We start from the raw sequence: 27969 nt of genomic DNA, 5'->3' as shown, positions 1-27969 counted from the left end.
GCCCACCTTTCCTGGTATAAATGTCTGCTGCCCCTCACACTGTCCACTCCTGCAGCACCCAGATGATGTAACGGATAGCAGGAGAAATGACAATGGGAGGACAGTCATGGTAAGTACACTCGCTTGGCATACTTCTGCTTAGAAATCAATGGGAGCGTTTCTCTCCTTTACAATGAGGGTCTTTAGTGGACCAAGGCAGCTTTAACCACACTCCAAAATTCAGGTAAACGCTCGGCCTTTGCTGACTGGCTATGATGTCATCAATGCCAAATAAGCCAGTGGCTCAATGAAAGATAAAGGAACAGGAAGAAACAGAACACAAATTTCACTAAAGCATTCTCATCCGGTCTTCTAAAGGCTGCTGTTAGATTCACTCTTGCAAGCTAGAGTCCATACGGCTGTAGTATGTAAAACTCTTCACTGACCAAAGGCAAAGGACAGCATTCTTTTCAAAGTATTTTCAAAGTCTTGTCCCTTTTGCACAAATATATCTGCAGAATATAGCGAAGGGACTGACAAGGGCATTCAGCAGTACCAGCACGCTGTGCTGGTGTTCGAGTATGTTTTCTGGTTCTACCGTTGGAGGCGTGTGCTCAGAGGCGTGTCCCGAGCCCTCCATTCTACATACTTTCAGTCTTCCGCAAAGCGGACCGCGAAGGGACTGACAAGGGCAGTCAGCAGTACCAGCACGCTGTGCTGGTGTTCGAGTATTTTTTCTGGTTCTACCGTTGGAGGCGTGTGCTCAGAGGCGTGTCCCGAGCCCTCCATTCTACATACTTTCAGTCTTCCGCAAAGCAGACCGCAAAGGGACTGACAAGGGCAGTCAGCAGTACCAGCACGCTGTGCTGGTGTTTGAGTATTTTTTCTGGTTCTACCGTTGGAGGCGTGTGCTCAGAGGCGTGTCCCGAGCCCTCCATTCTACATACTTTCAGTCTTCCGCGAAGCGGACCGCAAAGGGACTGACAAGGGCAGTCAGCAGTACCAGCACGCTGTGCTGGTATTCGAGTATTTTTTCTGGTTCTACCGTTGGAGGCGTGTGCTCAGAGGCGTGCCCCGAGCCCTCTATTCTACATACTTTCAGTCTTCCGCGAAGCGGACCGCGAAGGGACTGACAAGGGCAGTCAGCAGTACCAGCACGCTGTGCTGGTGTTCGAGTATTTTTTCTGGTTCTACCATTGGAGGCGTGTGCTCAGAGGTGTGTCCCGAGCCCTCCATTCTACATACTTTCAGTCTTCCTCGAAGCGGACCGCGAAGGGACTGACAAGGGCAGTCAGCAGTACCAGCACGCTGTGCTGGTGTTCGAGCATTTTTTCTGGTTCTACCGTTGGAGGCGTGTGCTCAGAGGCGTGTCCCGAGCCCTCCATTCTACAAACTTTCAGTCTTCCGCGAAGCGGACCGCGAAGGGACTGACAAGGGCAGTCAGCAGTCCGCGGGCCCGCGTGACAGCTTGACGAGTTTGCAACGAACGTATCCTGCTTGCATACAGATCTACCGTTCCTCAGGCCCGGTGGATGGCAGCTACAGAGGAGCATGCAAAACGGAAACTTGGGCTGGAGGACCAGGACAAGCGCTTATTAAGAAACGGCAAAACTCGCCCGCCACCATGCAACAACAAGGATTGTGTAACCTCGCCAGAAAGTGTGGAGCAACTGGCAACCCTGAGATTGCAGCGGATTTCCCGCATAAAACACGCGGGAAAAGTAATACAGGTAAACACTATTCGGCCTGCTGAGCTGAACGAAGTAAGTGACTTTATGTTTCCTCCGATTGAATCTCGGGGTGTGGAAGGTTCGCCGTCTAATATAGCGCCGATTGCGGGACGAGTCTTAGAAAACCCGCAAAACGATACCTTAACATCGATGTGTCCTGCGTCTCCCCTCACACCATCTGCAACATCACCCGCCCCTATACCTCAGGGCCTAGAAGTCGGGTTTGGAAGGACAATAAACCCGGGGGTAGCCCCATTGTGCGCTGAAGGAGCGGAAGGAGATTGCCTCGAGCACCTTACGACGCCCTCACGGGAGATGATGGGGGTCGGGTCCTGGCATTCGCCCCGAACATTGGACTCCCTTGTGTAGAAAGTATCAAGTCCAGGGGGCACTAAAGATACACTTTCGCCCGCACCCCGGGGGAAGCGGGTAGTGATCATGATACACAACACAGAGGGAGAGGAGGGTCTAAGAACACTCCCGGAATTAGCTGTTCCACTATCAACTCCCCAAGCCTTGGGCGAATTTATGGGTGAGGTGGGAGAGGTAGAAAATGAGGGGCTGGAGATGGCGGGGTCTGCTTTAGAAGATGGGGGCGATCAAATCTGCGCTTCCCCTCCGCGGCTGGTAACTCCGGTGCTGAACACCGGCACAAAGGAACCCTCCCCACTTTTATCTAATTTCGCCCCACCACTCGGAACGGATGTGGCTGATATATCAGCAAACACCGACCAGATAATAGGCAACTCGCCGAAAATGGCGGGAGGCAGTCACAAGATGTCTTCTCGCAGAGCGGTAAGGGCTAAACCCCCATACAAAAGAGGGCAGGTGGGGGGGAAAAAACATCCATCTTCTCATGGTATGAAATCGATGTCAACTCTGAAAGAGTTTTTTGGGGAAAAAACACGAATGGAGGAAGCAGGACGTCAAGATATATCAGATGCAGAACTGCTGGCCATAGTGGAAGACAGATCAATGCATTTCTTACATTCGAACCATCCCTCTAAGATGACTCTTCAGCCAGAGAAAGTGGCTAATAACTCACTACATTTTCCCCCTCAAGGGAATCGGACTCTAATCCCAATTAGTATGGGTGCAGAAGCAGTAACTGGGAAGGGTAGCATAGAACCCGGTCCTGGTCTTGCACCCAGCGTTTGGTTGAACAGAGAGATTGTCATAACTCAGCTGAATGCCAAGACAATACCCGTGGGAAGCGGTACCCTTGGAAGTGTGAACTTGTCTACTGTTAACTTATCAGACACGATTAAGAAAGTAGTGGGCCTGGGTTCGCTGGGAACCCCAATAGGGGAGCCACATCGGCCCCCAGCTTTGGACAGGGGCCCTACTGTGTTGCCCAAAGCGCCCGCTCCGCGAATCCCTCAATCTATAGCGATCAGTCCGGAATTACAAATTGAAGGGGATGGCCCTTCAAATGATAAAAGCCCGAGATACCACAAAGATCGGGGCTCTCTGCTGACTCCTAGATGTCAAGGCGAAATTTCTCCTAGTCAAGTGCTAGAAATGTCTTTGAAAAAAGAGGATCTTATGACTATGCTGTCCTCAGTTACCATCGCACTGGCCCCGTTTGGGAAATTATATGAAGCAATCAGCGATGCTTTAAAAGACCAAACTACTCTGATTGCACATATGCATACTAAACTGACCTTTCTAGAGGGCTTCATCACTGCACTCCAACATCATAAAGGCAATGACAAGGAAGTCTTTAGTGCAGGGAGTCGACCTGAGTCCGCAGAAAGGTCAGTTATCCCCAAACTAAGCTCGGCAAATTGGCAAAGAAACACCCAAGGGACACAAACTATAGACCGACCTGGGGCGAATGTACCCCCTGTGACGACCCAAGGTTGTGGGGTGGAAGGGGACACAGAGGGGGGTGCACGGCCTATAGAGAGACCCCCATCTCTGGCGAAAATTGCTAATCAGCCGGAGTATACCATAAAGAAGGGCCAGTCTCTGAGTGGATCTGCCAGTAAATCAGGAAGGAAAAATGGATCAGTGGCATTCACCCTCCCAGAAAATGCAATAATTCAACCATTCGCAAAACCAATAGACTTCTCCACAATGAAAATTCCATCCACCTTTGAAATATTTCAACACAAAGGTCAAAGTGAGCCAGTCTGCAAGGGGAAGAAAGTTCCGAAAAATAAGCCCCAGCGAGAGCCCATAAAAAAGGCTAAACCTGAGAACAAGGACTTGAGGAATCAAGGAAAAACCACTCCGCCAACACAAAATCGTCAAGTCTTCAAATTAAAACCCGCGGAGAAGACGCGGTTGACCTCTCAGAGCGTAGAAAGGTCGCGAGAGGGCTCCAGCAGCTCAATCGATCTACTGAATATGAGCATTTACACGGTTGAGGAATCAGAATCAGAAATTCCCCAAGTGTTGGCTCAAAAAAGAAAAAAAACAGAAACTCGTGATAACAGAGAAAAGGACGAACCTAAATCAAAGGCTTTGCTTCTTGACTCTCCTTCGACTTCTCCGCGGGCTTTGGTAAAAACTACTTCCTCCCAGAGAAGAGTAAGTAGGAATCTTGGTCCAGCACTGGGTAAGAGGCACCATGGGAGAAACCAAGTTGAAGCCCATCCCCGAGATCCACATCAAAGTCGCAGCCCCCCCGGGGTGAAAAATCCCTGGGTTCAACAAGAGAGCAGAAAGTACAGGAGCCCTTCATTGGATAAATCCAAACTCCACTATAGATCTAGAGCCCATACCTTGTTGGGTATAGGACGGCGGGAGGGCAGATCCACTTGTCTCAATAGCCCACCACTGCTTGGACAAAGGAAAACGATGACAAGAACACTGAAACTTCAAAGAACTCAAGAAAGACAGGATAGCTGGACATTAAATCGAAAGGCCCTACTCAAACTGTTCCAGGAGAGCCGGTTATCCCATATTGATGTTACAAAAGACATAAATATTTTGGAACCGAATCCTAATGGAAGAACTGATAGTACGTTCTTACATATAGGATCGAACCAAATTCAAGACCAAATCTGGAATGCAAGAGATAAATTACATAATTTGGGCTTTGACCTGTCAAATGCTATGGAGGGCAAAATACACACGCCGCCTCTGCAGGAGCGGTCCTACTATCGACCTAGACATCAGGATCATGATCAAAACTGTTTGCCTCACAAAACATCTACAAGGCCTCAGGTGTCTTGCAAATATGATGAAAATCGGACTCGGAGAGCCCCTAATAATTTGAACACTCGACGCGATACGGAAAGGAGAAGGAGCGTGGAGAGAGGTCCTCCGCTGGTACCACTCTCGATGCGAAATGCCCTGCGAAGAATTTTCCAACGTGTGGAACAAGCAGATGAGATATCGCAGCAGGGCAGAAATCTATCGGGAAAAATGTACCCGGTTGGGGAGGGAATGAGAAATAACAAGTACCCACCTCACTCTCAAGTAGGTGAGCAGTAGCCATCAGAAGTCCTTTCCGGTGATTTATCAGGGAAGGCACCGATCCCCACGGAAGTCCCGGAGATATCACTGAAATTGGGATTGTGGAACACCAGAGGTTTTGGCCATCTAACGGTCTCTTCAGATGTCAACTTTGGGAGCTTTGACGCCTTATGTTTGCAGGAAACGTGGCTAATGGAGCCACCAATGCTGGATGGTTTTCAAATGGCACACTCACCCGCCCATAGAGGGGAGAGAGGCAGGCCGAGATCTGGCCTCATCACGGCCTTAAGAGTGGGCTCAGGGCTATCACTGTCTAAGACACTCTTGGCCTCAGAATTGTTTTTGGCTACGCTTTTGGAGTGGGAAAGGCCGAAAGACCCTCCGGACTCCAATTATAAATCAGAAATCCTTCTGATTAACGTATATTGGAATCCAAAGTGAGTGAATAACGACCTTTTCCTCGCACAAATTGAGAGTGTAATAGATGACTTTTTAATAACATCTAACTCCAGTGACGTGATCATTGCGGGAGATTTGAACGTGGATCTAACTCTCGATTTTAAAGAGCCCCAAGGTAGAAACAGCATGTGGCACAACTTCTTAAACACAAGAGAGATGCATATCCTTGGGCAAAGGGCCGGTAAGAAGACAGAAGATATCCCAACCTGGGAAAGAGGGAATCAAGCGGCAACAATTGATTACATCCAGGTGTCTAGGAGCCTCCTGCCGCTGTGCTTATCCCTCACAACTATAAGAATGCAGCATAGCGACCATAACCTACTTACTTTCTTGTGGAAGTCGCGGAGAAGAAAGGCGGAGTATGGCGCTCAGAATCTGCTAGTAAACCAGAGTGGGATAAGGCTGAGACTGTCGGAAGCAGCCATTTCCAATATAACCAATCAATACAAGGAACGCAAGCTGATTAAGCACTTAAGCCCAGCAATTTGGATTGAATATCTGCCCCTACTGACAGTCTACCACCGGAAAAAAAATGTGCTGAAACACGGAATTAAGGCCCCTTCATACTTACAACGAACAGCTAGTTATTCGAAGAAAGGGGGTCAGAAAGCTACAACGGGAGGCAGCAAAAACAATGTCACTGAGCAAGAAGGTTGAAGCCGTTACTGCAGTAAAAGCCTACAAAGTCTGGCTGAAGTCAACTAAAGCAAATAGGTACCAGTTAGACGCGGAAAACATGCTGAGCGCTATTAGTGGTCATAAGGTACGCGACTTCTGGTCATTAATTAAAGGTAATTCTCAATTAGTGAACCAGGCACTACAAAATTCAATTGGTGAAAAATCCTGGATATTTTGAAAACCTTTACGGAGTCCGGGATAAGGTGACAGAGAACTGGACACCCAGCTCAGGAGAACTCTGGGAAATCCCAACGGACCTGAACATAATTAAAGGGAAAATAACTCAGCTTAATGGATCCAGAGCGGCAGGACCTGACGGCATAACCAATTTCGACATAAAGAAGAAATTGGAATTTTGGGCCCCATTTATCCAAGAAGTCGTCTCAAACTGTGTTAGATTCTCGACCATTCCATCATCCTGGAAGAAAGCGATTTTGGTCCCTATTTTCAAAAAGGGAGCTAAAGACAACCCTTCACATTATCGTCCCATCGCTTTACTAGACTCCATAGGAAAGCTCTTTGGTGCTCTAATCCTGGACAACTTTAGTAACTGAATCTCGGTGACTGGCCTGTCGGATCCCTTCCAGGCGGGTTTCGTGAAAAATGTCGGTACCTTGGTTAATGTTTTGGCAGTGAGCACACTTAAAGCCAAAGTATTCGAGGGCAGCCCCAAGATCTATATGGCATTCATCGACCTGGTCCAGGCCTTTGACCGGGTAGACAGGCAACGATTATGGGAAAAATTACATCTCCAAGCCTGTCCCCCAAGGATACTGGAACCCATAAAGGCCCTATATACGGAAACCACAATGTGTGTCCGGCTGAACAACCAAGGCCTTTTATCTGCCTGGATGAAGACGGTAAGAGGGGTAAAGCAGGGGTGTCCCCTAGCTCCCGCCCTGTATAACGCATATACGGCCGACTTCAAAGAGTACGAAGCTAGAGTCCGGATGTTCCCTCCGACATTGGGATCAAGCAAAATTTCACACTTGCTATATGCGGACGATATAATTCTCTTTGATGTAACTCCAATCGGCCTCCAGAGACAGATAAACAACCTCGATTCCTACTTCAAAGAGAACAATCTCTTGATGAATCTGGAAAAGACCAAAATCATGACTTTGGGAGGAAACGAAAGGAAGTCGGAGAAATTCACATGGGCGGTAAATAACATCAAAATTGAATTGGTAGACAGCTTTAAATACTTGGGAGTTATCATTAACAAGAACAGCAAGGAAAAATTGATGCAGGAGAACATCATGTCTAAGGCGAGACTTCTCATCTCTCAAGCTCGGGCAATACTGAAAAAATACGGAAAATTCACTATGGCCCCTGTGGTGACCTTCTACAAGACTAAAGTGATCCCGATGCTTACGTATGGGGCAGAAGCCTTAACGAACCTGCCAACATCTTTCTGGTTAAAAGTGGAAGGTTTTTATTGGAGAAAGGTCCTTAACCTTCCTGATTCGTTACCAATGGTGATAATAAGAAGGGAACTTTCTTTACAATCTTTGACCTCTATTGTCTCCCGAAACGAAGCAATGTTATTCCGAAAGTGCCTACTCCCAAGTCCTCCACGGATCATGCAAGAAATCCAGCACGAAATCCGGTCTGGATCATGCAAAATGCTCACAAGTTGGGCGGCAAAGATCGACTCAATCTTAGAGAGCGCTGGAAGTTCTAAAGATGAACTAATTAACAATCCCGCCAAGGTGAAATCTCGACTTTTAAATCAAGATTGGATCGACACTTTGGAAAAAGCTGCCGCCTCAAAACTGTTTAAAGACTTTCCTCCACAGCTGTCAAAAGTGAACGAGCTTAAACCTTATTTATTAAGAGGACCGGATTCCAAACTCACGATGAACTTCTTAAGAATCCGTCTTAATATCCTTCACACAAGGGAAGTCCTATTCCGTAGAAAATTGGCCCCGGACGAAGTATGCAGATTCTGCAAGTTAGAGATGGCTGAAACCATAAGACACCTCTTGCTCAACTGCTTAGGTGTTACGGGCCCCCGCCAGAGACATCTCGGCCATCTGTTCAAAAACCTATATGTCTATGAGGAAGAGGAATGGTGGTGTTGGCTACTAAGTGGGGAAAAGACCACCTAGGTGATCGCGGTGGTAGGCTTTTTTCGAGAGATCGACCTGCTTACCTGACCGCAGATATGGATGAGCAGGATAGCCAGCTGGGTGTCGTTACCCTGCCACTTATGTGGGGGACGTGGACCCTGTCCTTGATCCCGGTGCTGAATCAGATATGGAACTGCGTGTGGATTGCAGCATAGGACAAAGAAAGACTCCGTGCCGCTCTGTCTGTGGGGAACTCAAACAGTTAATGGGGGGACTGCATCTTTATTTTGTAAAAATTGTATTATACAATTAAATCAAATAAATAAATAAATAAAATATATATCTGCAGACTGAGCCCTGAATACTTCAGAGGTACTGGTGCTATACACATGATTGCACTCGCTTAGTCACTCACTTGCTGCTTAAGTGGCTTTCCGGATTGCAGTGCTTTCAAAAGCTCAGAGAAATGACACTGATATGTACTGATGGGGCAAGCCTCATTGAATCTTAACGATATCCAACTCAAATTCCCCTCTGGCTACTCCAATGCTCTAACTTTTATCTGTCACCTTGATTTTGAAGGTGAACACATTGGAACCGCTGGGTATGTCAGCTCTCTATTGCATCTCTGCATCTGGAATCATAAATGCCCATGGCAACGCTTTGCCACATGGCACCCACCTCAACTGCACCCCAGATCTTTCTCCCCATGGCATCACTGACCTTAATCACCTCCCAAAATGCAAGCCACTTAATGTGTGCATATCACAAAGTGGGGGGTGGAGCTGCTCCTATAGCGCTCTCTCTCTCTCTCTCTCTCTCTCTCTCTCTCTCTCTCTCTCTCTCTGTGTCTCTCTGTCTCTCTCTCTCTCTCTATCTCTCTCTCTCTCCAGCTACCAGTAACCGGTTTAGCAATAATCACCATTCCAACCTCCACATTTGATACCATGATTATATCATAATAAGCTGTTATATGTAAATAAACTGCACTGCCTGGCATACAAACTGACACATGGACCTGGAAAACAGTAGAAATAGTACCATGTCAGCTTCATTTCAAAGGAATGTTTTAAGAAAAATGATCATGGAAAAAGATCCAGAGAAATACAGGGGTTCGGCCTGGCTTGTGTTTAAAAGAAACCATAGCTGTAAAAGATAACATTGGAATATTGTCAATGACATGTGATATACAATGTAATGATGGGCAGATGGTGAGCATGTGCAAGTGGATCTAGGTCACCTGCCTAACCCCGCCCACCTGGTGCCTTCCTGGTTGCCGCTCTTTTTCACTATTTAAGGAGCCCTCCAGCCTCTATTCCTTTGCAGATGGGGAGCAGATGCAAGTGGATCTAGGTCACCTGGCCTAAGCACCACCCACCTTCTTAGCCCGTCCTCTTCCTTTCTGCTCTTAACTCTTAGATCAAGGGCGTTTCATGCCCGAGCACCCGACACAAGGGCAGAAAAATAAAAGGGCAATTCCTGTTTGGACCTGTTCGGACAAGGAGGACCCAGGGCCCAAGCCCCTGCTCAGACAGTAGGTAAGCATGCACCAAGATGTGTTTACTCCCTCTGGCCCCACAGGCCATCCCCACCATCACCAGGCAATGCAGCATTAACTTCTCCAGTGCTGGGGTGAGGACACGTGCTCCGTGGCACAGTAAGTTGTACATTTGTTAAAGTTTTATTCTTGGTTTGCGTGAGTTCCTCAGCGTGGTCCCTCACAACTCCCTATCGCATGTGCCTCGTGCCCCCTTTCTCCAGCTTCCTGCACCTGTGTCCCAATTGCTCTTCCTCATTGACACCCATGTTTTGCATTGTTTTTCTTTGTGTTCTGCTGCATTCTTCCTTCTTCTAGGTTTACATGTGTCGACTGCTTTGTTCTTTTGTATATTGTTCCGTGTTCTGCTGTGCTCCACCCTCCTCTAGGTTCTCTTTTTAATAACTACTCTGTTACTGATGCCCTGGTAACCTGATTTGCTTACCGGACTGCCTTGTTTTCTGCCTCCTCTTCCATCTGAGCTCCACTATTGTCTTGTCCCTTTCTGTCTCGTCTGCTTGCACCCCTACTTGTATCCTCCCCTAGTGTCTCCCCCCACCTTTCCCCTCCACCCCTCTTCCTCTCTCCTCTTCCCCTACCTACTGTATGGTGCTCTCTGTTTCTCCTTTATTTTCAACTGCTTCTCTATCGACTATCATGCTCTCCTCACTCAAGCCCAAGTATCGTATCTCTCCAGCACTGAAATCTCTGCATTGTCCCTCAGTGGCTGCAAGGATTACGTTCAAGATTCTTGGCATTGTCCACAAAGGCTTCTGGGCCCTGGGGCCTCAATATCTCCAACTCTCTCTTCATAAATACCTTCCTACTCGAGCTCTTCGATCCTCCACCTCCAACTCTCTCAGGGTCAGTTGCTTCTCCAAGCAAGAAGTTGGTGGTAGATCTCTTTCTTTGGCCGTGGCCTCCAGCTAGAACAGCCTCCCTGCCTCTCTGAAACTCGAGAAAAACTATTTCAGGAAGCACATCAATACCTTCTTTGTTGCTCCTGCTTTCTCTCTTCCTCTCCCCTGCTGATTTCCTGTCTGATACTGCACTTGTAACCTGGCTAACCTCTGATTTCAGGCCCAAGTCCCTGCCCTCCCAGTTGCACACCCACACTGCCTCCCGGCAACCCTTGCACTTGGGTCTGTATCTGTAATCCTACAGTCCCCCTCCCTGCATTTTTGGACACCTGCTGTCTGCACTTACCCTTGCACTTCTTGTTATTGTTTGATCCCATGTACAGCACTGCCCCTCCCCTTTCCCAGGGCACTTTTCCGCTCCCCCATCCGCTGCACTTATGCAATCTCAATGTCACTTGGCCTAGTAATATTGTTGTCTCTGTCCTCCCGCTGTTCCCCCTTCCTTGTCTCATCACACCTTGAAACACTCGCGTATAGGGACGTTAAAAATGCCATATCATATCATATAATTTATCCAGGACTGGGCCGCATGGAGACAGTATGAAATAGTTGAATTGAGAGACTCAGAGAATGAAGAAAATGAAACACAGATTTGGAATCATAAGCATAGAAAGTGGGATGATACTAAAAATGAGACAAGAGATGATAGCAGCTTGGTATAGAGTGAAAAGAAAAGAGGGCCAAGAACTGAGCCTTGAGGGACACAATGAAGCAAGCCATAGGTAGGGGAGGTTTTACAAAAAAGGTAGGGGAAGTTTTACAAGACCAGGAGACAGATAAAAAGCGACCATAATGGTAAGAGGAAACCAGTGTAAGACAAAGCCAGCCAAATCAAAAGAAGAAAGAGTGGACAGAAGAGTACGATGAACCACAGTGTTGAAGGCAGCTGATAGACAAAGAAACATAAGAATTGAGGAAATCTTAGCGTGCTGAGCCGAAAGAAGAGAGTTTTACACAGTTTGTAAAGCTGTTTCCGTAACATGATGAGGGACGAAAACTAGATTGGGAAGAGGAAAGTAAAGTAGAGTGACGAGGGAGTGTTCTTTGTGTTCTACACTCTGTTGCGGGTCTTACTGGTAGTGTTTCCACCAGTGTTTCTTCCAGCTCCATTGTCAAGGAGGAGCTAGCCTTCATAAACCCCTCGGACCCGCGGGCGCAAAAGAATAGATGCTGATTTAAGAGAAAACCAATCAACCACTGCAACACCACTGAAAGACGCTACCTTAGAGGATTTAATGGACATATCTACATACGAAATAACTGATGAAGAGGATACAAGTGATCAAGTATCAGAAGACGAGGAACTGCCGCCTAACTCATCAGCTCATCATGTAGATAAGCTTGAAGGCAAACCAGAGCATGAGCGGCCATGCGAATAGATAAAAACATGGAAACGAATGATCGCCAACGTATCATCAGAAAAGCAGTTGAACATTCAAGAAAAAAACATGAGTGAAAAGGCTGTGTCCTAACAAGATTTTTACACATTGAAAGAAAAAGGAGAGCGGATGCTAGAGAAACAAAAAATGGAGATGGACAGAACCAAGAACTCCAATGGTTACGGAAATCTTCCCTCCAAAATAGAAAAAAAAAAAGATCAACAAGCTGCCAAGATAAAGGAAAGGGCCACCTATAAACAGAAACTCAGATATCCAATCTCCTGAGGAACCATAGAGAGTCAACCGAAGAGCAAAATTTAAAAACCAAAAAACCAGCGGGAATTTGCCACAGGGTGGATCTAAATTCTGAATACTTCTGGAATGAACGGAACCAAAAGAAAATGGCTTGATCTTGAATCGCTTTAACGTCATGCAGCTTTTAAATCACGTTCATGACATGAAGATGATCTCCTCCAATGATCTGAAATGAGTGGAATTCATTGGTGACTCAACCCTAGATAGTGTAGTGCTCCATATCCACTCAGAGGTTGTTCACAATCTTATCCTGAGAAATGCCAAGGACTTATTCTACCTCGGATTCTCAATAGAAAAGATAAATAACAAAGAGCTGGGAAAAAAAAAACTCAGTACTTCCAGAATAACGTAAAAGAGCACTATGTTTCATCCCAAGAACCCACAAAAAGCCCAAAAAACAGATGCGAGGCAAAAAATCACTCAGAAAGCAATGCACGATGACGCAAGTTGGAACGAAGATGAAGTTAGTGAAGTAATTGACTTAAAAAAGCCCCTAAAGGTCACAATTGAAGCGCAGAATTGTAGAAAGAGCTTGAACCAAACAGAGGCAGTAAAGCTAAGAGGAGCGATTGACGATAGCTGGTCCTGGATGGTTGGAGCCTTACACTCTACAAAGTGCAGCTAATATAAGGATGGATCTGCTAAAAATATGAAAATAGTGGGATCATGGAAAACACGCGGCTTCACTCATTTACTGCAGCCGTCTAATAGGATTCTCCAGAATTTGGACATAATTTGCTGTCAGGAAACATGGCTCATTGAACCGCCTGTAGCTGACGGATTTGATCTGGCATTTAATCCTGCTATACGTAAAGGCCAGGGTCGACCAATGTCGGGAATGTTAACAATGGTCTGAAGGTGTCATGTCCCGGTTAAATTGGAGACTGCCATTGCGTTTGTCTGAGCGCTATCCAGCACGCAGAGCCCTTTCAGACTACAATCCCCATAACACTCGCTATTGTAGTCACGTGACACACACGTACTACGCTGCTGTGTTTCCTTCTTTGTGGACCGTATTTAAATACTGTCTATTCGGAGATCGGGTGCTCCTAAACTGTTGTTAGTTGCGAGCATCTGTTTCTGGACTTCTGTTTAAATACCAAATACTCGGCGCTCGAATCAAGACTTTGACCCTGCCTTGCCCTTGTTTGTCTCCCGACGCCTGCCTCCCTCGACTGCCGCCCTTGGAAAATACGAACCCGGCTTCCCCATCTTGACCTCCCATTTCTGAATCCTTAGGTTTTGACGCCCTGATAACACAAACATTTCTTCAAGGGAACGAGCGTGAGGTGAACGCTCGTTTCCCTGGTCATTTCTTTGTGTCTTTTACTATTGCTTGGTTAAACACTTTTTAACACGTGTATTTTTTGCTTTGGACACTTTTTGGGACGCTTTTGCTGCTTCTATACTGGAATGCTTTGGACACTTTTTGGGACGCTTTGCTGCTTCTATATTGGAATGCTTTGGACACTTTTTGGGACGCTTTGCTGCTTCAATATTGGATTGCTTTGGAAACTTTTTGGGACGCTTTGCTGCTTCAAAACTGGATTACTTTGGACATTTTTTGGGACGCTTTGCTGTTTGAACATTGGATTGCTTTGGGCACTTTTTGGACGCTTTACTGCTTCAGCATTGGTGTTCCTGGAATACTGGCACACTCCTCCTTCACTATACACCCTCCTTGTCTCTGCATTCGATACTTGTAGGTTACTGGTATATTGTCTCTACGGAGCAGGTAAGAGTGGGTACTTGTGGGCGGTGTTGGCTGTTTTTTCTGGCACTACATGGCTGCATTTCCTGAACAACTGTTTTGTTCTTTGTCCCTCTAGCTCTGCCGATTTTGCTCCTCCCTTTTCACTCAAGCTCCCGGCCTATTAGTTGTATTGATCTCTGTAGACTGAGCTCTTGGGGGGGAAGTCTTTGGCAAATCACAATAAAGATTTCATATTCATGGAGTGAAGGTAGCTTCCCCAAAAGAGTGGGGAGGTGTTATCTGCAATGACTGGGATACAATCTCTGAGTTGTGCAAGAAGGATAAGCAGCTTCCGAATCATAAACTCAAAAAATCTTAGCCCCTATAATCAAGTGACCACCCCAACAAATTACTGTCAGAACGATCACTGGCTATAAAGATACACATAATCAACTTATACTGGCAACACAAAGCTGCTGGCGAAATTGTCTTCGTCGATCAAATATGTGATCTTATGGATGAGATATCTGAGTCCGAAGACAATGCTTCCATCATCATATGTGGTGACTTTAACATGGACCTCCTAACAACAACTGTGAATGGATCCAAGGAGAAACGTTCACAAAACTTGAGGAATGTCATATGGGAAGAACTAGATGCAAGGAGTATGGACATTTTAAATGGCAAGACATTCCGGCTCAAGCAACTTGGAGAGAGGTCAGCTGAATTTGATCCTCGATTATTTCATAACATCAAAGGCGATGACAACCAGAATTCAAAATTTGGAAGTTGTTAAAAGCGGCCTAAGTGATCCCAATTTAGGAATCATCTCCTTCAAAATGGAAATAACAGAAAAAAGAGTGAAATGGGAACAAGAATTTGAAGTTCTACCTGGAGGAAACCGGCTGAGAATGGGCAGTATAAAAATAAAAGCTATTACCGATAAACTAAATAAGTGGAACAATGAAGAAGAAGGAGAAAAGATTGAGAATGACACACTCTTACAGGTTTATAAAGCTCTGACTCAAACAAATCATAAGAAAAACATTAAAAAACATGTATACGACCCAGAAGTAGTGGGGAAAAAAAGATCCCTGAGAAAACAACTGCGTATAATCAAAAGCAGCAACAAATGTAGAAACGAAAAAAATCTACAAAAAAAGATAAAGAAAATGCAATACAGAGATTGGACTAAATGGCACAAAGTGGAAATGGAGAAAAAAGATGCTGAGGCTATGATGTCCTGCTTAGCTCAAAGAAATTCCAGAGGCTTTTAGAAAGCGATAAATGGCATAGATAAACCTCAAACAGCTAGTCTATGCAATGTAGTCACTGAAACTCAATGGACTGCACATTACACTGCACTTTTCCAGAAGAACCAACATAACGAAACATCGGAAACAACAATGGAGTGCTCGTGGAATCTCTGTATAGAGAGAGAGGACATTCTAACTAACATAAAAAGTTTAAGTACATCTTGGGCGCCAGGACCCAATAGTTTAACAAATCAAATGTTAAAAAAGAATCCTGAGGAATGGGCAGATTTCTGCTATAAATTGTTCAGAATGGTAATAGCATGTGGAAAAGTCCCACAAACATGGCAAAGAGCTATAATTGTTCCGATTTTTAAAAAAGGTTCAAGGTTGGAAGCCAATAACTATAGACCAATCGCTCTACACGATGTGGTTGGGAAAACTATTTGCCAGTCAGCTACTGAAGCAGCTAACAGCATGGATCCTGAATACAAACGTAGCGGATCCACGGCAAACTGGATTCGTCATTGGAGTGAGCTGTAACCTAAACTTATTCATCTTGAATACATTCAAAATGGAGGCGATAAGACAGAAAAAAGCAATATACATTGCATTCATTGATCTGGCCCATGCCTTTGATGGAGTAGATTACGATATCCTGTGGAGAAAAATGAAGAGCAAAGGATGTCCTACAAGCTTAGTGGCTGCAATAACTGCGCTCTACTCAGATACCTCTGTACAAGTACGTCTGGACCAAAGAGGACACCTTACTGCACCCATTCTAACTAATCGAGGAGTTAAACAGGACTGCCGCTTAGGAGCTACGCTCTTCAACCTTTTCATATCGGATGTGAGCGAGGCACTGAGCAATGTCATCTCTTTTCCTCCCAAAATCAACGAGGAACATATTAATATGATATTGTATGCAGACAACATTGCAATCCTAGATCTAACCCCAATTGGACTCCAGGAAGATCAATGCCCTAAATGCCTACATTGAAACAAATAAATTAGAAATGAACGCTCAAAAAACAGAGATCCTCATATTGAAAAACTTACAAGGTGCATGCAACTCAAATGCATGTGGAAAGATGACCAAAAAGCTGGTGTCCAAATGTAATCAACCTGCAGCCCAAGCCACTAAACTCAATGCAAAATATGGTAAATTCTCTAAGATCCCAGTTGTTCGCTTCTATAGAAACAAAATACTACCCACACTAACATACGGAGCAGAGACTCTATTTGGAATCAAGCAAGAGTTTTGGGAAAGATGCGAACATGTGATTTTGAGAAGACTCCTTAAATTGCCAAAGGGGTTTCCCACTGCCTGCATGCGGAATGAACTTAGTTTAACATCTACGCATACCACTGTTACATGGAATGCCCTAAACCTTTACAGAAGAAATGGAGAAAATAACATCGCTCCCCCAGTTTGGTATCCTAAAACAAAAGAAAAAGGAAAGAACGGACAGCCTATTTAAAATCTGGAAAGCATCCTGTGAAACCATTCTGAATCAACTTAACACTAATACTCTAATATTGGTGCAGAATCCGAATGCAGTGAAAAAAACTGCTAATATTAGATTGGATTGAGACACAAGATAAGAGAACACCACACAAAAGAATGAAAAATGCTCCTTTCAAAGCAAATACATTAAATTAACTCCCAAGGCACATTGAAGCATCTGGTGTTAGCCTGCTCGAATCCAAAAGATGCTAGAAGCAGATATACGGGACAAGAGATAGCTAAATGCTCTACATATACTGTTGAAGAATGGTGGAGAGCCATTCATGGAGGAGAAAATAAAAAACAAACTTTTGCACTGATTGCATTCCTAGAAGTGATAGCAATGGAACTGAAAGAAAAAAGAGATGCATCTGGATAAAAGGCTATCGTAACAGCATCCCAAGAAAAGAAAGTAATGTAGAGATGTCTAGGAACTTGTTATGAATGAAATTCTTTTTAAAGGTTTGTAATAAACTAAAAAAAAAAGTTGGAATCAATATAGGAGGAAACCTAGGTATAGTCCACACGTTCAAGTGTCTTAAAAAGGAAAGGAAGCAGATACATGGGATGTCAGTTAGAAGGGGAAGAAGAGTCAAGGGAAGGCTTCTTTAGGCTAGGGGTAATAATAGCCTTCTTAAAATAAGAAGGAAAGAGTAGCAGTAGAGAAGGAGGAGTTGATAAGGAAGGTCATGAATGGCAGAAGCAGAGGGTTCATTTTAAGAATAAGAGCAGAAGGAATAGGATCTAATGGGGAAGAAGTAGGATAAGAATGAGCAAGAAAATTAGAAGTATTAGAGTCTCAGAGAGATGAAAAGGAATAAAGAAAGGGAATAGGTTGAATAGGAGCAAGGGCGAACCAGTTGTGGGGAGAACGAGAGGAGTGACACTTAGAAAATTTATCAGAGAAGAGAATAGCAAAGTCAGTTGGAGATAACAAGAGCATGGAGGGATCCGGAGAGAAGCTAGAGAGGATGTGGTTAAGAAAGTGAAATAGACAACAAGGATGTTGATAATATAATAAAGCACAGGATAGTTTGACTTTTTTGCAAAGAGTACCAAAGAGTCATAACCAGAATGCAAGTAAGAGAGCTGGGTATGGTTGGCTGAGGATGGATTTTCCATTGTTGCTCTGTGACACCGGGGAGCACCGGAGACCCAAAGTGAAAGCCACAGCAGGCAGAAACACAACACAGTTGTGTTTACATGCCACATAGTGTTTCTGCCTACAGCTGATTTCCCATTTGGGGCTCTCGGAGAGCCCCAAATGGGAAATGCTAAATGCTGCGTTGTTACTGCCTAAATCAGCTTTCCCATTTGGCGCTCTCGGGCTCCCCGTGGGGAGCCCGAGAGCCCCAAATGGGAAAGCAGATTCAGGCAGAAACAACGCGGTTGTTTTTCGCAATGCTGCGTTGTTTCTGCCTGAATCTGCTTTCCCATTTGGGGCTCTCGGGCTCCCTGTGGGGAGCCCCAAATGGGAAAGCAGATTCAGGAAGAAACACAACGCGGTTGTGTTGGAAAACGCTGCAGTTTTTCTTTCCGAGTTTCTCAGGCTCCTCTGGAGGAGCCTGAGAAACTCGGAAAGAAAAAACGCAGCGTTTTCCAACACAATAACGTTGTATTTATGTTTGCGGTCGCTTCAAAAGCGACCGCAAACATAAATACAAAGTTTTTAAAGCTGCGGTTTTATTCCTAAGTTTTCCGGGCTCCTCCAGCCCAGAAAACGTAGAAAAAAAAGCACTGCTAGTGCTTATTTTTAAAAAAAAATAAATAGCACTTACCGAGATTCAGCTGCAGCTTTCCTGCTCTGGTCTCCGGTCCCCGTCCTCCGCGTACAGCACTAATGAAGGGAAAGCCACTCAGCGGTAGCTTTTGTTTACTACAGCTGGCTGGCTTTTCCTTCATTAGTGCCGCAAAAGCAAAAGCCAGCACAGGAGGGCATCCATTTCATAAAATGGATGCACTCATGTGCTTGCTTTTGCGAATTTTGAGCTTTAATAGCTCAAAATTTTACATAGGAAGTTTTAAAAAAGAGAATGCTAGTATTTTTCTTTTTATGTTGCCTATCTATTTTTTAAATAACATTTTTTACTAGACCATGCCTTTAATTGCAGATGGGAGAGCGATAGAAGAGAAAAGTATGCCGGAGAGGGATATGAGATGTACAAAGGTGGAGAGGGAAGCTGGAAAAGATTATAAGAGTTAAGTCACTGAAGAAAAGGTTGGAAGATGTAGATTGAAGTCCCCAGAAGGAGGAGATGTGCCAGGAAGGTTGGCATACCATGATAAACACACGAGAATAGGGCTTTGAGAAGGAAATAAAGGGATAGTCTAATGAAAGAAAGAGAGGTAGAGTCAGATAGCAGGTGGCAGGTACGTATGAAAAGTGGTATCAAACACTGATCCTGCCATCTCGGCCAGATAACAGAAAAAGAGAGAGAGGTCGGAGTAATATAGTTTGATGGAAGATTCCAAGTTTTGAAAATGCATAGAATGTGAAGATGAACAGGGAAAAAGTGTCTAATATTGATGAGTGTGTTTAACATTCCAGTACAGTTTGGGATAGAAGAATGTTTAGATGGGGAAATGAGTGGAACAGATACAACTGTACGAGTTGTGTAGATGAGGGCAGAAATGCTCAGCTCTCTGGGCATAACAGAGCTGAGGAATTGAAAGTGGCACCAGAGAACTAGAGACAGAACTGATGAGTATCGTAAAGATCAAAGAAATACGGATGGAGAAGGATAAAACACATTGCCACAGAGTTACACAGGAGATCCTATTGAAAGTGTGGTGATAGTTAAAGAGGAGGAGAGGATGCAACATCATGACACGCAGTAGGTCACAATGTCATTACAGTACACAATCAGCAACAAACACAACCAAACAGGGGAGAAGATGCCCTTAGAACAATGCCCTTTGAAAACGACATCCATGGCTGAGGACAACCTAGGAACAATTCCTGATACGCACATGGTCAATATCGTGACCACCACTGCACGTCAGAGGGGGCGGACCAGGTGAAATCACCCACAGCAGCGATGACAATGCAGCCAGCAGGAGACGAAAGCTGCTCCTCTACTAAATTGGCAGGTGGCAGCCAGTGACACAGCCAAACTGGCATGTCCAAGTCCAGGGCCTTTCTTCGGACGTGAATAGCCACAAATAAGTCAGCTGCCTTAGCAAACTCCCAAAGGTCTGTTATAGTTTTATCCACTAAATGCTTGTGTAAATGCATCTCACATTGTTTATAAATGCTCTCACATGCAATCAAAGGCGACCCAACTACTCAGATATTTCAGGGACTGATGCATAAATGTCTCTAAGATTTGACTCCCCTATGATGGTGAGTTGAATACAAACAATACATAGTATACACGTAAAAGCACAGGATACATTAAAACTTAGAATGAAGATGATTTATGGGTCACAGATTTGAGGCATCCACCCAGCAGGTTTGAACCCGGGGTTCCAATTCATCATGTGTGCTCCAGATAGGCATTCAACTGCACATCCACTGCTGGTAAAGAGGATAGGTGGCACATGAACATCTATATGCTTGTTGGTATGCCTATACCACGCTCGCCTCCCCGCAGCAATGCTTGAGACAGTGCCAGTATATGACGGCATTGGCATTTCCACCACCATGGCAGGTCAATGAGCCACCTATTAGTGAAATGATCAATAGTGTCTCAGAAATGTCCAGCTGGTGTATATTGGAGTTTAATTGGGTCCAAAATAGATTAGAGATGTGTTGGTGATGTGGGCAATGAGAATAATAATCTAAGCGATATGTACAAATGCGGGGCCATCTTAACTGCTTCTGGGGCCCAGGACATAGACTGCCTTGCCCCCCACACTCTTCCCCCGAAACCCTTATCACCCCCATCTGAAACTCATGCCCCTTCGAATCCACAAAATGAAGTGATTACATACCTGAAGTCAAATTCAACAGAAACCTGTCTAGGCTTTAAATGGATTGTCTGTTTGTTAATAAAAAATAAAGATTACACATCTCTGTGACAGGTTTTACCAAGAGGGTGTTATATTGAAGACATGTTCACTTTGTTTTTTTTTAAGAATATATTAATTTTGAAAGAAAATAAAGGAACATTAGTTTTAAGCAAGTATTTCTTTAATAAAATTATAGCCTAAAAGTTCAACCTGACCATTTTCTTCTGTATGAATTTGTCCAAAGTAAAGGTCCTTGGAAAAACATTACATGACTAGTCATCAGAGAACACAAAAATGTATGTAACAAAGATCAAAACTTTACTTAGCATTTCAGTTCCTGCCCACACAGCAGACATACAAATTCAAGTAATCATAGAAAGAATGAAATGAGAAGCACCCAGTGAGTTTGTGTGTTCTACTGCACAAGGCTGATGTGTCTGAAACACTGCCAAGATTAAATTATATATTTCCAGCTAGATTTGCATATTGCAAAATCATTAATTATGTCACATAATTCTATCTCTTGAACTATTCCAGACTCGATGCTTAACAGATCCAAATAATTCAATCTGGCTTCAATCATAAAGGTAAAACAGTGACAGTTAAGAGATATAACTTCTTCACCTTTTGTGGTAATGGGGGTAAAGGGAAGGCGATGCTCTTAAGAGGGATGTGAAGCTGAACCAGTAATGACCGAAACAACACAGAATCAGAGTCCAAAATAAAGGGAATGAACAAACAAGGTTCTGTAAAAATGTATATATATATATATACACTTTAATTAAACACATCACCTATAATAGAACAGATAGAAAACACTGTACAAAAGCCCACCCTGAAGGAAGAACAGAGAAGATGTAAGAAGAAACTGGCACTGTGAACTTGTTTCCAGGAGTGGTAGGAGAATTACTAATCACAAAAAGGATATGTCGATGTTGTCAGTCACTAGGGCCCAAGTGGACTAAGGGGCAGTTCAGGGTCAACAGTACCTGGAATCAGTTCTTGTTGGGCACCATATATGGGTAAATGTGGTTGCTCTGTGCAGCAAAAGGGGTGCTCTCAATGACTCAGGTCGGAGCAGTTGCAGGATTGCTTCACAGTTGACTGAGGCAGAGTGGGCTTTAGCCGCTGGGAGGGGTCAATGAGTGATGCTCCAGCAGTTCAAGTCGGTGGGCAACAGTCATCAAAATGGTGACTTTGGGGGCATCGATGTGCAGGTCAATGAGGCAGCCATTCAAGGGATAGCAGGGCTGTGCGAAGGTTGAAAACCCTGGTCAGAGTCATTGTGTAACGCTCCAGTGATTTGGATCGGGACCCAGGATCGAGCAGTCAAATCGGGTCTAGCAGTTGATGGGCTTCAATAGGGCATGAGGCAGCATCAAGATACAGAGAGAGGGGGTGTGAGACCCCTTCTATTAAAGGCAAACACCCCCAGGTGGTTTGACTAAACCTAGCTTGACTTAGTGGTAAATCCCTGTTCTTGACTGTGGACTTCTGATGTCACACCCAAAGGGCTTTGCTCCAGAGGAAGTGGAGGGGACAGGAAAAAGAAAGAGAGGAGCTAACACATTTGCGATATCAAATGGGATGTGGTGGCCATGATCGTAAGTAGTGCCATGCACCTTGACTAAACACAAGCATAGCTTTATTTTGAGTTTACCCTGCCACCAGCATGGGTTACTCATGATCATCTTAGTTTATGGTACAGTTGGGATATATCTTAAATGCTGACCCTACGTGGCATAAACTTGGTTGTGGCTGTCGAGTGGGCATCTCCTGACCTTTGAATCTGCTCTACACCATGAACATAACAGGCTCTGTGGATCAGGCTAACGATGCAGCAGGGTACACGTAAAATATGATTTTGGCATGGAGTTGATGAAAAGGGCAATCTGGTTGGCAGATGGAATTACCCACTTAAGTTTATGTATTGATAAAGATTTTAAAAAACAAGGGATTTTCACACTTGCCAGATGGCAATTCTTCACACTGTGTACATTCTAAAATGTGATATTTGTCATGCTCAGAAATTGATTGAAAAAACATGACATTGATACAAGAGGACCCATAATAATAAAACATTTAAAAAGAAATCTATGACTGTGGTGGTGACTTGCTATACCATGCAACGAGGGAGGGCAGAGGCAGGGCAGCCCCCTTCAGAGGAGGGAAATCATCTGATCCAAGGCAGGCAGGAATCAGGATAGTTGCCAGGGCTGACTGCCTATCGAAGCGTGGATCCATGTGCTGCTTGGCCCTGAGGCTCGTGAAGGTATACTCACTCACTTCTGCCCCATGACCACACCTACCAGACAGGAAAGTCAGAGTAAACAGTGAATAATGATTGGCTCACTGCAAGCAGTGGTGAAGCCATCAGACAACGCAAATACCTCTGTGTCAATCATCATTACCTTTTTGGTTTGGGCTATTAGGTGGTGCTACAGCGTATACTTATAGAGTGCAGAGTGCAGATATGGAGAAATGGCATGTGAGGAGGGACACAGTACATGTAGGTGTTGTTCCATTGTTTTTGCCCACCAATTGACTGCCCATGTCTATGCTAAACCCTATTACCATTCCCTTTCAGTACCTAACCAAAACACCAATCATAGGAAACATTTCAGCTCGCTTTAATCAAGCCTTACCATCATAACTTACTCTCAAAGTGCCTGTAAGTTTGTATTTATTTATTTATTTATTTTTCAAAGCAGTCTTCTGAATGTTTATGACTTAATTTGAGTTGTAAATACACTACTGATGTAATAAACATGTCAACCAGGTCTGAATTCAGCCACTCGATTTAAACGCACAATCGTTTAGTTTAGTTTATTAATTATAACACTCTGCATACCCATAGGCCTCAGAGCTCCCAGGTGAGCCCTTCACTGGAGTCCTGTTAAAAACAAGCATTTGCAAAGCCAGTAGATTTGGCTTGTGTTTAAGTAATAGGCATTTGCCAGGTGTTGCTTTTAGATGACTAGGTACTCACTCCATGTTTCACCTGCTAACATAAATTGTATTATAATATAATAATATTGGAGCATATAAAATGACTCTTCTCATCCTATGATGGATTAAAAGATATTACAACATGTCCTCAAGCAGACACCCGCAGGACCTCTCTCTGTTGAAATAGAAGCAGGTGATTGCTGCATGAGACACATTATGAATGCAGTTAGAAAAAGGACTACACAGGCAAGTACAAAGTCATAACTAGCAACTCATCTGAGAGATCCTATGATATTTGAGTAGGGACATAAAGCATTTGAATTATTCTTTCAAGTAAACAATATGTACAATAATATCTTATTAAGGGAGCCTCCCAAACATATGATGTTAGCTTTTGTATTCCTTTTGTATTCCTATATTACATGTGTGTAAACTTTTCTTTCAGAACTATTTAATTTATGCCTGTTTTGTCCCCCCTTTCATTGACTGGACTGTTTGACTTTGGCATATCAATCCACTGTTAGTACTGGGTGAAATTCCATAGTAGACTAATTTGTATTTAGCATAGTTCAGAATTATAATACTGTTGTGTGCCTAATGAATCCCATTTCAGACCTTAGAATGTCTTGATACAAGGTTTGCATTGAAGTTTGCCTACATTTTTATAGCTGATGAGTATCACTTTATAGTAAGGGACACTAACTATGGATTCATAAATGTATAATTAAAAAGTGACACAAATAAGGCCTTGTCAAGGGGGAATGGAGATCTCTTGGGGCATGGGTTCAGAGGCCTACCAGTGTGGAATCCAGAGCCATTCCTACCCCAGAGGCGATAGGTCACAGTTGGGAGAGACCCTTCTCCTGCCCGCTCCTTAAGGCCTTATATCATATAATTGAGCCCACAACCACAGGAACTGCGGTTTAAATCGTTAAATACTAGACCTGTTCCTGCTTTGGCACAATTAATCAATTGCAGACAACATTGGAAGACATGGCATAAATGTCATGTCTTCCAATGTTATAATAATATAATATAATAATATTATAATAATTATAATATACGTATGTATCTGAGGCTAAAGGTAAACAAAAAATACACATGTCCAAAAAATAAATGCATTTAATTAAACACATTCAAGTGGCAGTGGCAAAGTGGAGGGTGTGCTGAAAACAGTCACAAAACATACATTGAAAACCAGAACAACACAAATTTTAAAACAAAATACAGAAAATCATAAAAACACCAGACCAAAAAAATAATATTTTGGTGACAATTCTAAAAATCCAAAATATCCATGCATAGCGTTTTTGGTTTTATACAATTCAAACAACATACTTAGTCTGAAACCATGGGAGTGCTTGTATGGGCTTGAGGAGTAGCACGGCTAAGCACCCCATACCTCTTCAAGTAGATGTTGGCATCCACCAACGGTCAATAATAATAATTTTTTTATTGTGACTTAGTTTACTATGAAACTTTACACATAAAATATATCTTAAATAAGAACAAGATTATAGTGAGAAAATTATCAATAGTTAGCAAAACAAAAACATTACATAAAAGATACCAAGAAAGGCAATACATTATATTCTCTAAATATACATTTCCTAAAACCATATAAAGCAGCTTCAATTTTAGATTCGCATTTACATTTACAATAGTTCTGGAGCCATGGCTTACCACATACTGCCATATAATCTCTACTGAGAGTTTCAGATGGACTATCAGTCTAAATACCGTAATGTTACGGATCCTATACAAAAAAATGCCAATGTTGGCCAGCAATCCTTCATGGTTTTCATCTTTAACTATACATCGACTCTTCCTTATTTCCACCAACGGTCAATGCAAACCACCAGTAACAGAAGATCCCACCACTCTCTCCGGAAAGACAGAGCTAATCACGAGATCTTTACAGACAATGGGAAGAGAGAGAACCACTATTCTGAGCAGTGGAGACTACACATGGCTGCACAGAATATTTCAGCAACCAGCTGACACCAGCACAAGCCGATGTTCTGAGAAGTTGGTGCAGGCAAGTGGTATGTGTTGTGAGTGTGTGTTTTTAAGGTGTTAGCAAAACAGGAGGTGACTGAGAGAGTGAAAGGAAGGTGACTAAGTGGATGGTTGGATGGATTAGCAGTGGAGTGGAGAGGGGATAATGGTCAGTGGAGAATAGTAGTGTTTGGAGAGTAGAGAGTAGTAGTGGAGTGGAGAGGGAGAGTAGTACAGGAGTGGAGAGAGGAGAGTCACAGGGGAGAGAGTAGGATTGAGTAACAACAGAGAGTGGATGTAGGTTGTAGAAAGAAAGAGAGCGAGCGAGAGAGGGAGAAAGAGAGAGGGAGAGAGGGAGAGAGAGAGAGAGAGAGAGAGAGAGAGAGACATACCGTGGACAGTGGAAGAAAATGCAGAATCGAAAGAAGGTGGAGGGAGAAGGAAGGAGCTGAGTAGCATGAGAGGGTGGAGTAATTGAGAGACACGGGAAGAGGAACATCAGGGTGAGAAAGGAAACAGATGGAGTGGGGCTTGAATGTCTGTAATACCCAATCCACCACAACCTCTTTAGAACTAACTGAATAATAGCGTAAATCACACCAAGGAAGTCCCAGAGGGAGAATAGATAAGGTGATCGCCTTTAGGCCCCCACAAATAGCCGGCCAGAAACTAGTTGTAAGGGTAAACAAGGAGTAGCTACAAACAAGGAGAAAAGGAGAGTGAAGGATGTCCCTTAGAGCCCCTTTGAATACACATAATAAAAAAATAAATCCTTGAACTGGCTTTGTTGGTTAGTGTATTCTTGAGGTTGTGAGTGATACTAATTAAACAAATCTGTAATAGCAATCTAGTAAGTTCTAATCATTTTATAATGCACTCATTAAAACTGGCTCTGAGATCATTCCATATATAATGGGTAAATGATACAGCAGTGGAAAAAAAGGAATCCCATGTACTTGTCCACTGCAACTGTTGAGTGCCCAATGATACTCTTAGACTGTGCCTGCATAAACATGCCTTTTTCCGAACTGCAAATGCTGCCAGTGACACAGATTCTAGGTGAAGATCGGAGGCGAGCAGTATGCTTTAACTTCTGTAATCTTGCAATTCAGCAGTTTTAAAACTTCTCCGTTCAACAAAACAAGTAAAACAAAACTTGTCACTTTTATTTTTTATATAGAAGTCCTCATGTGACCTTTTAATTCTGTATTTCCATATCCTGACATTTCCTTTCCCATTTCCTTCCTCACAACCATATGTCACTTCTTAACCAGGTTCTTTCCTCTTCTTTTTCTGCACTTTGACAAGATAAGTCACATTGTACTAGCAATGCTGTAGTTTGATATGTATATTGTATTTTTAGTGCAGGTAGTCTGGGTGATAAACAGGAAGATGTCCGAACTTACCCCGAGGAGGAGGATGGAGTTCCTAGGGTTCGTGGTGGACACCACAAATGTCACCCTGGAACTGCCAATGTAGACGATGAAGACCATCAAGAGAGTGATCAGAGATTGTCTCAAGAGGACAGTGCTCTCCCTGTTTACGCTACTGAGAATTGTGGGGCTCTTGACTTCTTCCCTTCAAGCCATATTTCTGGGGCCATTGCACCACAGAGCACTTAAGAGGCTCAAGATAAGACATTTGCAGAGAGTTGCAGGTAGGTCTCAGATAATATCAGTTGGTCCTGTTACATCAGCAAGCGAAGACCGTGCTCAAATGGTGGCTCCAGAACATGGAATCATAGAATGGGTGAGGCATTTTCAGCGACACCCAGAGCTAGTTATAGAGTCAGATACCAGCAGAGTAGGCTAGCGTTCCAGGTGTGTGCTTTTGGAGACTGGAGGAAAGTGGCTGTCTTCCAAGCTAGAGCATTGCATAAACTGTCTCGAGCAATTAGCTGGGTCCTTCATGATTAAGACTTTCGCACAAGATATAGATACTGCAGTATTCCCCTGAAGATCGACAATATCTCTGCAGTGAGATATATCAACCTTCTCGGAGGGACCAGGTAAAGGATGCGAGTGGAGTTGGCCAAAGATGTCTGGCACTGCTGCCTTTGAGCTAGATATCTGTGACCATGGAGTACCTGCCTGGGACCAGAACGTGATGGCCGACTGGAACTC

General features: G+C 43.9%; 1 protein-coding gene across 6 annotated transcripts in view; it reads right to left on the bottom strand.

Moving 5' to 3' along the window:
• The window catches only part of LRFN2 (leucine rich repeat and fibronectin type III domain containing 2), a 2062896-nt gene that overhangs the window by 1507464 nt on the left and 527463 nt on the right, over positions 1 to 27969 (bottom strand). The window lies entirely within an intron of this gene.

The sequence above is a fragment of the Ambystoma mexicanum genome, chromosome 4q, assembly GCF_040938575.1.
Source record: "Ambystoma mexicanum isolate Mex_15411 chromosome 4q, UKY_AmexF1_1, whole genome shotgun sequence".
Classification (NCBI taxonomy): Eukaryota; Metazoa; Chordata; class Amphibia; order Caudata; family Ambystomatidae; genus Ambystoma; species Ambystoma mexicanum.
This window is presented reverse-complemented; position numbering and strand designations above follow the sequence as displayed.